The 12,848-nt window shown below is 38.1% G+C and overlaps 1 protein-coding gene across 16 annotated transcripts in view; it reads left to right on the top strand.

Moving 5' to 3' along the window:
* The first annotated feature begins 876 nt into the window (after positions 1–876).
* eps8a (EGFR pathway substrate 8a, signaling adaptor) overlaps positions 877–12,848 on the top strand; it is a 50,579-nt gene continuing 38,607 nt past the window's right edge. For 15 of the 16 annotated variants that reach the window (XR_003936866.1, XM_030149948.1, XM_030149947.1 and 12 more), the window contains exon 1: positions 8,744–8,868. The gene's annotated coding sequence lies outside the window, so the exon portion shown is untranslated. Of the gene's footprint in view, positions 1,110–8,743; positions 8,869–12,848 lie in introns of those variants that run through there. The other variant, XM_030149934.1, reaches the window with a different exon arrangement.

The raw sequence follows: 12,848 nt of genomic DNA, 5'->3' as shown, positions 1-12,848 counted from the left end.
ATTACAATTTTAGCAGTATTCTACCTCAACTTATCATTTATACATGTGCATTACAGATCTGATCTACAAAGGCACAAAACTAGAGCTCCAACTGATTAATTGACTCAAAGTAATCAAAAAAAAAAAAAAAAAATCATTCAACCACAATTCTCCTGAATCAAAGGTTTGTTTCCTTCATTTCTCTGCTGTTAAACATTGGTTCCACTGTTGTGTTTCACACGGACGCTTATTGTGACGCACAAAGAAGCTTCAATTCAGGAAAACTGCAATAGAATATTTCCCTTCAATCAGATCAAGTTGATTAATCGAATTGTGAATTTATGCATTCGCTTCAAGCACCTAATCGATTAATCAGTTGCAGCTCTACACAGAACATTCAGTAACAGGCAGAATATTGTTAAAATTGCACTTAATTTACATCAGACATTTCAGGTTATTCACATTTTATTGTTAAAGGATAGTTTCTTAATGTAAATATTTTCATAATTTAATGTTTTTTGCACTAAATCAGAGAGGACAAAATGGTGTTGTCATTATTTATAGGTTATTATGATATTATTTTTGACTTTGATGCCCTAACTTGCACTTTGCAAATTCATCCCACGGGCCGGATTGGACCCTTTGGCGGGCCGGTTTTGGCCCCCGGGCCATATGTTTGACACCTGTGATGTAGAATGACATAAATTATTTCTATGCATGTTTTTGGCGGAGATGTTAAATGTTAAATGAGGGCGCCCGCACATCTAGGTGCGACAAAGCTGTTAAAATGGTAATTCCGATAAACTGGACACGACCTGAACGCGGCATGCCTTCCAGGCGGTCTCTGCGCGGGGCGGGTCCGCTGCCTGTCAGTCCGTGCACGGGGCCGTGGATCATGTCTATGCGGCAGGTTGACTGCTGCTGCTGCTCCACAGCTCAAAGTCAAGTGTAGTTTTTATGGAGTCGCATCTCTGACCAGTATAACAGCTAAAAAGAAAAACTTCTCAAACCAAGGGGTAAAGTGTTTTCAGGGGACTTTATACAGCTGTCTGGACGGGGGATAGTAGCCTGTATTTGTGCCATGTTTTACTAACGGTTCATGGATTATTTTCTGAAGCCCACACCTGCAGGTAAGACCGTTTTAATGATTTTACAACAGGCTACTTAACATTCCTCCCTCATCTCCACCCATAGACGGACGCTTTATACCGCTAACATGAACATATACCATCTGTAATTCCACGTATTAAAACATTTTTAATGCTTTTTACTTATAGCAAAACACAAGCCAGTATTAAAATGTAAATTCAACCACTAGCAACTTGATCTGCCGATTGAAGAGAGATTCACAGTCCCAGACTACATTAGAAAATCCACAATAAATACTAGTGTTGGCTATTTACAGCCACATACTCACGAATTTACCAGATTTCACGAAAGGTATAGGCTATATGTATAGTTCGGCGTTAATGTGTCCCGATAAAAATGTGTCGAATGAAGGTAAATTAAACTTTTGTTAGCATTAGCCTGTAATGTGCCGGGTCTCGTTAAGGAAAATTAACGTTACATCGTGTTGGAAGGTAGTGACAAGTCTGACACCAAACCAAGTTTTATTAAAAGAATTAAAGGGAATTAAATGAGCTACAGTTGGTCATCTCTATCCCGGGATAACTGCCAAGCCTTTAAATACCTGCTAACACCCATGTGAAGGTCTGTAAATACGTATCTACTTGTTGATGCGCAGGTATACGTTAAAACATGCGGATTTTCAATGTAATTCGGCAAAATGAGAAACACTTGTGCTTCGCCTGGTGTTTTCCACAGCTGGTTCACTGGAGGAAAACAGGGCTAAAAAATAGGGAAATGTGGAAGGGTGCACTATCCGAGCTAACGTCGGGGTCCAGGTGTGTGGTGGCCCCGTCAACAGGCGGTTTGTCCCCGGTGTGTCGGAGCCCTTTTGTTTGGCTTGGGTTGAATGGAGCCCGGTTGCCAGGGATGACAGAGATAGCACGGATCGGTATTGTTCCAGCCGGGGTTAACGGAAGGTCTCCTCCGTTGCCTGTGTTTTACCTCTATCTCCTCAAAACAAACGGTTCCTCCCTTGTTATCGTGTCGGTGTGCGGACGTTGACAGGATCTGGTGTAAGAGTGGAACACTGGGCTGGTGTTATTGAACTGAATGTGTTATTACTGTGCAGATGATCCAGTATGGTGGACGGACACGGTGGTGTTCCTCAGAGGCAGGTGTAAAAGGCTCTTCTATCAGGTATTAATAGGCAGGAGGCTCTCATTAGCTGCTCCCTCCTGTGGAATTGGTGTTATGAGCAGGACAGGTCTCAGGTGAGCAGCTCTCCTGTCACTCTCCATAATAACATCATACACCAAGCATGTACAGGCTTGTACCTTTTCAGGATTCATCTCAATGGTGGATACTGTGTGAAGTGTTTCTGCTGATTCAAACACATTGTATCTTTGTTATCTATAGCTGTATGTTTTATCTACTGTCATTTAGACCTGCTTTAAAATTTTCAAAGGTACCCAGATATTTAGACTTTAACCCAAGGGTGTTGAACTCATTTTAGTTCAGGTGCCACATACAGTCCAATTTAATTTCAAACTGCCCAGACCAGTAAAATAATATCATAAAAACCTATTAACAATAACAACTCCAACATTTTCTCTTTGTTTTAGTGCAAAAAAGTACAATTAAATCGTGAAAATGTTAATGTTTATAAATGTTCCTTTCACAAAAAAGAGTGAATAACCCAAACAACCTGAAATTTCTTAAGATAAATAAGTGTATTATGCATTATGCCTCAACTTATCATTTATAGGTCTGCTTGTGCATTACAGATCACAGTGGATCTGCAAATGCAAAATATTGTTTAAAATTTGGAGATTGGAGTTTGGAGCTAAAATAAATTCAACACTCTTGACTGTTAATCTCTTCAGTGTAATTTTTGCACTTTGTGATTTCTTCCCGGTTGGATTTTAACCTTTGGCTGGCCGGTTTTGGCCTGTGGTCTGTCTTTTTTGATCTATTTGGATGTTCAGAGGCTTTTACACTGTCATCATATGCAACAATAAGTCAATAAAATCCAAGTTTTTTCAGTTCAGTTCGAACAGCTATATTTATCTTTAATATGGAAATTCATTTGCAGCTTTCTTTCATACATACAACCATCAGTAAAGGACCCAACCTTTGGTGGACTGGTTTTTAACCATGGACCGTATGTTTGACATCACTGCTTTAACTGTTTAAGACCGAGAGGCATTTTTATGGCAACTTCTAAATGCAAATGACCTTTCCTAAATCATTTTTCACCAGTTATTTGATGTTCTCCTCTGCATTTTCTGTTTTTCAGTGAAAATCATATGTTGCTTCATTGTTTTCAACTGTTGTGGCACAGGCAGACTATATGTGCAGATGACATAATTCTTGTGCCTTAACTTTTGTTATAGTGTGAGATTCAGTGGACTTTATCATCACAGAATCTGCATACCCAAGAGACATACCCAAGTTAATTAGATCACTGTGACACAGTTTGTCCAGAAAGAAACTGCTGAAATCGTACAATCTGTAGGAGTCTTGATGTGGACTTTTTGGAATGATGACATAGACCACCTATATTTATTTTTTGAGGTGGCCTGAGTCAATTCTAGTAGCTCTTGCAGAGTTATTATCTCCGCCAAGGAGGTTATGTTTTTATCGGGGTTTTTCTGTTTGTTTGTCTGTTAGCAAGATAAGTCAAAAAGTTATGGATGGATTTTGATAAAATTTTCAGGAAATATTGATACTGGCACAAAGAACAAATGATTAAATTTTGGTGGTGATGGGGGGAGGTTGAATGTCTGTCTTTTAGCAAGATAACTCAAAAAGTTATGGACAGATTTTGATGAAATTTTCAGGAAATGTTGATACTGGCACAAGGAACAAATGATTAAATTTTGGTGGTGATTGGGGTGGGGACTGATATGCCTTGGCGGAGGTCTGCGCTCTCACGGTGCTTTTCTAGTTTCATCATCATACTACTGACTATATTCACAGCAGATGACCTCCTCATTTTACAACCCCACACTGAAATGAAAACACGAGTCTAAATGCCATCGCAGCTTGTCAAATCACCAGTAGCTTGTTGTTACACAGTGCGTGTTTTTCTCAGTATTTATGGACTGTAGCTCATGTACCATGATGTTCAGTGTTATCATCTGCTGTTCTTATGGTGAAGTCATGTCTCTACTTCATGCATTCTTTGCATAGAGGTGACACTACCTCCTCTAAACAACAGAACAACTCAAGACTTTTTTTTTTGTTTTTTTACCATTTCGTCAATACCAGAAACACAACTGTTATAAGTTCCTACACTGTCTTATTTTCACCTCTAGCCTCAAAACTGCATGAAAGGTCATCACTTAAAATTGAAGTACAGAGGTCGTTGCTATGGAAATAATACAGTATGTCATCTCGCTGCGTTGTGTGAACTAGCAAGTTTTCTGATCATTGCAAACTAGCATTTGGCAAATCATGTCTTTAAGAGTCTTTGGTTTGAGCAGGGTCTTAGATCAACATTCCTCAATCCAAACAATATCTTGACTGGAAATCTGAGCTTGCAAACTTACTAAGGTGAACTGAGATCACATCAAGCATCAAGCAATCAATATTTAGCATCAACCATGGATGTATTCCTCTTAATAGATCCATGACTCTAACACAAACGGCAGCATGAAATCTTCCATCTCATGTCTGACAAAGGGCAGACTGGACACTACAGTCACTCATGTTAGTTTGAAATAAACATTAGTTGCAGCCCTAAAAGTTAAGTTTTTCAATGACCCTGAGCAGTAGTGGTTGAGTGGTTGATGCAGAGTCAGCTTTCTGAAGGGGAAAGGTCATCAGCCTCTTAGAAACCTCTCTTGCTGATGTTGAACACTTGAGGGACCTTTGAGCCGAGTGTTTTGTAATCTGAAGTGTTTTCTGTGGCTTTTGTGAGTAGAAACCCATTTCCTGTTTCAGTAGATAGTGAACTACTAAAGTCCACAGCTGCTTCTTTCTGCTCCATGGTTTTCATGGGAAACGTCTCTTCTGCTGCTGTCCTGGGAACTCAGACTATTTCTGGATGTTTCCCAGCACTCTGGCTCTTTGCTGGGACAGGTTTCTTTTCCAAATAATCTTTTAAAGAGGATGTGCTGAAACTGTAAGAATAACAGCCTTAGGCCTACTGCACAGACCTCATATGTCCTGAAACTGGCTAAATTTTGCACATGACCATTTACAAGTCCAGGATGAAATAAAACACATCTTTGTATTCTTTCAGTTTTCCTAGTTAGTTCCTAGATGGTTGTTTTTAGACACCTTTTTTACTGTGTCTCAGTTTGGGATCCTTTTCCCTCTTGATTTTGTGATATTGTGATGAATAAGGATTTTGCTGGTTAAATACCAATTTCCAACAGCAAAATAATAAAACTTTGTTTTATTGTATGAAAGAAATATTTTAAAGGCCAAGATTCAGGGGCATTTGGTGAGATCTAAGTGCAAATTAGAGAATCAGTTTTTAACTAACTTACCTGGTTAAATAAAGGTTAAATAAATCTAAGTGCAAAAATGAAATATGATATTCTTCATTGTGTTTTACCACTGTGAAATCATGTGAAAATAAGAATTCTGTGTTCTTTTCTGTCGAACTAACTGGTGCAGTTCCAAAACCTACGATGTTTGAGTGTGAGTTATTATCCACTTATCTAGAAAGGCCAAATGGATCAAACGTAACTAGTGGTTCTAATGAGGGTCTTTAGTATTTTATGTAGGGTGTCTGCCTCCATAACCTAAATTTTGAGCTGGTTTTATACAGGAGCTTGGAAGCACAAGTTCACCTACTCAATTGTCTCTTTCCATCAACTCTGAGCTGGTGTTAGTGCTGCTGTAGAGGTGATTCAGTTTGTGAACCTGCTAAGGATCAGTTTGCTTTTCCATGGGCTGTAGATTCACCACAGAGCTACAACGTTACAGTACTGAACACATCCCTGCTTTGACAGTAATTCTAGCATCGAAGTAAAGCATCACAACTGGTCCAACACATATCTACTGCTGATGTAGAAATAGCAGTCACAGTTTTAGACCCAGACCCAGACCCTGATTTAAGCAACTGTAGGTTCTAGACCAGCACAATGTTTGTTCTGCTCTGGAACCAGCTTTCATGGATGACAGTCATTTACTTTCAAAGCAAAACTAATGTAATAAGTCAGTGGTGAACTAACTGGTTGGACATTATGTCTTGGAAATGCCTTGGTGGTAAATGACTATTGGAGAGCAATATGTCCTGTTGGTCTTTAAGATAACTGGAGTGTGCTTATTAAGAGCTTTGTCAGTTCTCTTCTGTATTTTCCGGTAAGTATTTTTCAAGCTGCAGACTGTTAAGTCTATCCATTGGTACTGATATGAGGTGTTCCCTTGATTGCGGAGGTATCTCATGAGTTGCCTGGTTAGTCTGACACCGGGTCAAATGATGACACTGTGATGTAACCGTACCCACAAGGTGCAGCTCTGATCCCCGTGTAGAATTATGGGATTGAAACTGGAAACTGGAGCCAACCTGTATATTCAGGAGATTGACACGAGTCAAGTTTCTGAAACAGCGTGACTTTATTTACAGTCTGACTGGTCATTGAAGAGAAACGAATATCTGCAGGCCTGAAGCAATCATTAGATTAAGGAACCACCCATTAAGAAATTAAGTTGGTTTGTGAATTAGTCTTCAGTTTTTACCATTATTTGCACCAAAACACCGACATTCTGTTTCTTCCACTGAGTTTATGATGTCTACATTCTAATGCTGTCAAGTTGATCCAAAGAACCAGATATTTTGTAATGCATAGTTTGTATTTTTGGAGAGTGTCATGTCCATCAAAAACTGTCAAAAATACTGCCTTGTGAAACATAAATGGGACTTAGAGCATTTCTTAGGCAAAACATCAATCCTTTGGAGGTTGTAGTTTCTGTTAAAGTTCAATCTTGTTGCTTTTCTTTCTTGTGCATAATGATAAATAGTTAAATAAAATGCTTGAAAACTTTTCAAGTGGACAGAGAAACAGTTTATTTCTTGTATTATTTAAAAGCAATTCACAATTATCACCAAAAAACTGTCGAATGATTTGGTTTGTAAAATCCCTGTTGTATCTGTTGATGTGTCGTGTTATGTGAACACTGTGATATCTGAGCAGAATGAAACAGAGATATCTGGGCCAACTGATAAACCAGTGAGTTGTCAGGATCACTGTCAGAGCCAGACAAAAAACAGGAACTCCAGACTTATTTCAGTTTGAAACATGAATTAGTTTTGGCACAAAGAGGTTAGAGTGAAAAACCACAGCTGAATTAGAGGGAACAAACCTATATGTTTAGATGTGGATCTGTGTTTATTTTCTGATCACACACTGGTAAAGTTCACATGCAGGCTTTAGTGTCAGTTTAATAAAGCAGACTGTTTGGTAATCCTCTGAAAGGAGAGCTTTACTGTAAACCACAGACTGACAGTGTTTTATTCAGACGATTTCTTATCAGTCACTTTAAATCCTTCACTCTTGAGTTTTTATTTTCCTGCTGCTCTTTGTCTCAGACTATGGACAGAGAATCTTGCAACTGAACAAAGAAAAACTGAATAAAGTTATGGAATGAAAAAAAAAAAAAAAATAAAAAAAATAATATATAAATATATATATATATATATATATATATATATATATATATATATATATATACAAAATTTGTTGATCATATAAATCATATTGTGATTATTTTGACAGATACTGCAGATATAAATCACAATTTTAGTGGGACTGGTCATTTTTGCATTTTGCTCAAATTGAAAAAATATGCACATCAACTGTGTTTACATACAAACTAGTCTCCCAGTTATGAGGTGTATCCTGGTTTTGACTCTGTTCAGGAAGCCTGTCCTCCAGCTGTTATTCTGTCACTGTCATCATATAGGATGAGGATGGAGATCAGCAGCCTTGACTGATAGCAGAGGGTCATCATGATAGAGTCTAGTAACTGATTTTAATGTTAATCCACATAGTAATGTTCATGTAGTATTTTCCAGTGTGACCTGGCTTCCATGACGCCCTGTTGGTTGTTTCACACCAGGCTTGAAATGGACAGCTTTCCAATGCTTTTTCCTATTTAATTACTGACAGACTTTACTCAGTGTCTTTGTTGCTCCAGAAGTGAGATGTTTTGGGGTTTTTTTTGCAACTGCCAAGTTTGTATTTCTGTTATGTCATTTTACTTCTGCGTGGTAACCTACAATTGTCAGTGACTGGAATAAGGTGTTCACAGGTAACAGGATCTATGTAACTATCAGAGTACTCCAGCTGGTTTCTTGAAACAGGAACAAGGTCATTTCTGGGATTTTGAAATCAGGAAACAATGTTTACATGAAGTGGAACATTAAGTCCGGGAATAAAAAAAATAAGCTGCTGTGAGGAATAGGTCATATTAAGTAAAAGGCCACACAAACAACAGCTCATCTCCACTGTGAGTATGAATTCAGATGGTGCTACTGTAAAATATGTGGAATGGCCTCCTTTAAATATACAAATATAACCAGTCCAAGTGGGATAATGCTCAGTGTGCAGAGTGGTCAGGTGCAGATGGAGTTGTAGTGGTGAATCTTTAAATCCTGTCAGTGTTTTCACTGCGGCCACCTGTCACCTCCTCCACAAGCCCCACCCCCTCCTCCTAATGACTCATTAATTAGAGGCTTAAACTCCTCAATCCTGGAAAACAACAGGCAGCAGCAAATCCAGGAGCTGCAGTAATCTGTCAGACATGAAGCACTGCCCGTCTGCCTTTACCTGTGAACAGGTGTATTAGTGTGGATATTCCATCCAGGTAGGCTCTCTGTTCATTACCAGCTGTCTGGTGTTTTATTACAACCACTCAATGAATGAAGGTCTCATTATTCACCGTCTATTATTTGTGTTCTTAAAGTGAACATTTCCTTTCCCTATTTGAGACACTGAATTACAATGTGGATGTAAAGGTGTTGTGTAGAACTAGTCTAAAATTACCTCTGGTTCTTCACTGTAATGTTGAACGTTTGTAGTTATTTTTAGTTTTGCTTTACTCGCAGCTGATGTGATCTGGCTTGTTTTCTGATCTGTAGTTTGGCTTCCTGCCCGGCTGAAGGGTGTCAAACGCGCTAGGACACATTAATAGTTGCATGTAGTGAAATGAAGGTCATTTAAACTTTTTCTGATTTGTGACTCTGTAGCTGAAACATTGTGTCAATTGGAAAAGTAACGAACATAATTATCTGTACATTTTTCAACTGTGAAAACCTTTTAAATAGATTTGTAGAAAGAAAGTTTTACCTGTTAGTTGTAAGGCACTGCAAGATTTTATTTGAATTACACTTGTTTGAATTACAAAATGAATTTGCTGTATTTGACCACAAATAATCCTTTCAGCAGAAACAAAACACAATTACCTTAAAGGTGGGGTGCGAGATGTTTTCCTGGAGCATTTATTACTATATTGCTTAAAAGCCCCTTCACACCCCGATTACAGCCAATTAATTAAATGCTCGAACACAAAATAAAAAAATGTAGTCACCTGTGGAACGGACAGGACTAAAAAAATACCATCCAATCACGCTAGCTAAGGTTACATTTCCTAGTGATTTATGTTAGTGAAAAAACAGTTTGCTAGTGAACTTTCCATCCTAATATAACTAATATAGCCAAGCTCTGTCTCTAGCTTTGTTTCCTGTACAAGTGCTCCAAGCCTTTGAGAATGCACGATTCATGCACGAAGAGGGTTACGCACAGAGGGGGGAGGGACAAATGGCAGTTGAGTTTGATAGACATATCACTGTTCAATCATTTCAACTGGGGGCTTAAAATGATTGGATGGTGTTTTTTCAGTCCTGTCCATTCCACAGGTGACTAAATTTTTTTTTTTAATTTTTGTGTTAGAGCCTTTAATTAATTGGTTGTAGTCAGGGTGTGAAGGGGATTTTAAGCAATATAGTAAAAAAATGCTCTAGGAAAACATCTTTTATCCCACCTTTAACACTTGGTAAGATTTGTCGTCAAAAAGTAAAAGTACCATTATTATATTACCCTATCCCTTAGATTAGATTACAGTATGAGTCATGACAACAATATAATTTGTACGATTGTTTTTATTCTTTTTTGTACCTATTTAACTCCTTAATCTATTAAGAAACCATTATAAACTTGCTGTAGTTTACTCATGTAAGAAAAGTCAGTGACTTACATGATTTTCTGCTTTCTGACAATTAATCTATTAATTGTTTCTCTGAACAAAAAAAAACTCTGCAGGTTACAGAAGCGGTTCTCACATTGTCTTCAAATTGTGTTTGTAAATTAAATTGGCAGTTCAGAGTCAGTTTGATAGTGAGTTTACTTTTCACGTATGGCAGAGAAAATCCTCAAATCTTCACATCTGAGAGGCTCCAAACAGCAAACAGTTCTCAGTCTTATGAATTACCTCACTAATCTTTGCAGTTGTACATACCACAGTGAAGCCAACTGGGCTCAAATTGTTTGCTTGGTTTATTTTAAAAAAAGAACTGCATTCATAAATAATGGCAGCTTTTATTTACTTTCTTTGTAATATTATTATTGAAGGTTGGTTATTGATGGTGGACCTAGCTTTTAGATGTGATTGTATACTTATATTTGCATTCTAGATATGTATTTACCTGTGAGTATTTATCTCAGATTTGTATATAAATCACAGTAATTCTTTTTCTTCAATTCAATTCAATTTTATTTGTAGAGCCCTATATCACAACAAGGTTGCCTCACAGGGCTTTACAGAATTAGTTGGATATGAAAACAAAGAACAGTCAAATAAACAGCAGATGAAGGAAATGGATTAATGTCCTGGGCATTCCCCGTCCTTAGACCCTCCTTCTCGGCAAAGAAAAACTCCAAAAACCCAGTGAGAAAAGAGAAACTTCGGGGAAAACCACAGTGAAGGAGAGATCCACTCCCATAGATGGACAGGCTATAGATGCACCAGGACTGATGGATGTCCATTTACAGATGTAGTTCCAGTCCGTAAAGATGCAGTAGGGTGGGAGCGCATAAGGGGGTCCATCTCAGATCCCGTCTTCATTGGGTCCCAGGCGGCTACTACTGAAACAGTAGTTACTCCCCCAGAGGGGAACGGGGAAAAGGGACACTGGGTGAATAGTGATGAACAGACTAAGTAAACTGTATATTGTAAATATACAGTTCAAATTGGCTAGTTATTGAGAGACGTTATGATTAAGGTTGCACCGATCCGATATTAGGACTGGATATTGGCCCAGATATCAACATTTTAGCTGGATCGTGGACCTGTAAAAGCAACTGATCTGTAAGACCGATCCTTCCCCTTAAAATTTTTGCGACAGGGGCTATGTCATTGCATGCCGAGAGGTTGTAGTGTAGTTGGAGTTTCACCATCTAATGGCCAGGCGGGTTTCTTCTTAAACTGAGCGTTTATTATAAAACATGCTGCAGCTTACAGAACACAAACAGGTAACTGGCACTCGACATTTTGAAGTGTAAAGTTTTTTTTTTTTTTGTCAACACAATCTAAAGGTACTTCCTGTTTCAATAGACTTCAAAACAAAAGCACTTCCTGAAATTACTTAAAGTGTTTTCTCTTAATAATTATCAGCTTTGTTGTGACTCTCTTTTACCATTAACAATCAACTGAAATATCTGAAAACAGATAAATGATGCATTCTTTTAATATAAACTTAAACCAATATGAATTGCCTGGTTTCCTCTAAACTCAAATAAATTAGTCGCAACGGAGGTATTTCAGCCTTACCACACCAGGTAAGGCTTGCAGCTTCTTAAATCAACAATGATATTGGATAGTTATTGGGTGTTGACCGATACGCAAGGCCCCAGCGTTGGAACTGAAAAAGTTGGATTGGTGTATCCCTGGTTATGATGAACACTATGGAAATGTAACCGTTTTACTATCATCAACCACTTCTCAGTTACTGTGATCTCACTTACTGATTATCTTATCTCCACCTTCTAGTTGAGACAGGCACTAGCATTTCTTAGAGGAATGGTAAACCCATAAGGAAATTTTAAAAGCCTCCTTTCTGCACTAGTAAAGTAATATTTGTGTTAAAATGATGGTCCTACTACCTAATTACAAATGACAGAGTTCGCCGCCTTGTAATTCTCTATGCAGAAAATCCCTGATAATTATATTCATGCATTATTATTCAACTTATCTTTTTGTTATTCCTCTATTTTGTCATAGAATGCTGTCAATGAATATATTTTCCTCAGCGTTAATACCTATTTAAACATACCAACATTACAGAGCTGAAAGATTGACAGGTCTAGCAAAATTAACTAATGGAATGGGGCTTAGGGAATGCACATATATTTGTCTTTAGTTACAGGTGAGAGTCAGCAGTAATGGAGACATCAGCAGTGTGAGGATTATAGATCATTATGACCATCCAGCCTCTTAACAGTCGGTTAGCCCCTCTGAGACGCAGACTGTAAACACCCAAAGTAAATCTGTCCTTTTAGTCAGTTCCAGTGAACCACAGGTCAAACTGTAAACATGCGCTACTGGAGGCCGGCAGCACATTGGAAGGAGTACAAATCAATAGCAAAGTTAGAGTTGATAGATATGGATTAAATACATCCAGAGGCAATGAAACCCTGTCTGTTTAATCCACATAGATCAAATTCTGAATCGCTGTAAAGCGTACAATGAGAGATCTTACATCTGTCAAAGAACAGTCTAATGTTTGGTTAAATGAGAATAAATTGCACATTGGGATGTTTTGGCTTTGCATAGCACAAAAACTGAAAGCA

The sequence above is a fragment of the Sphaeramia orbicularis genome, chromosome 12 (genome assembly GCF_902148855.1).
Source record: "Sphaeramia orbicularis chromosome 12, fSphaOr1.1, whole genome shotgun sequence".
Lineage (NCBI taxonomy): Eukaryota > Metazoa > Chordata > Actinopteri > Kurtiformes > Apogonidae > Sphaeramia > Sphaeramia orbicularis.
Note: the sequence above shows the minus strand (reverse complement) of the source record. Positions and strands in the feature narration are given on the sequence as shown.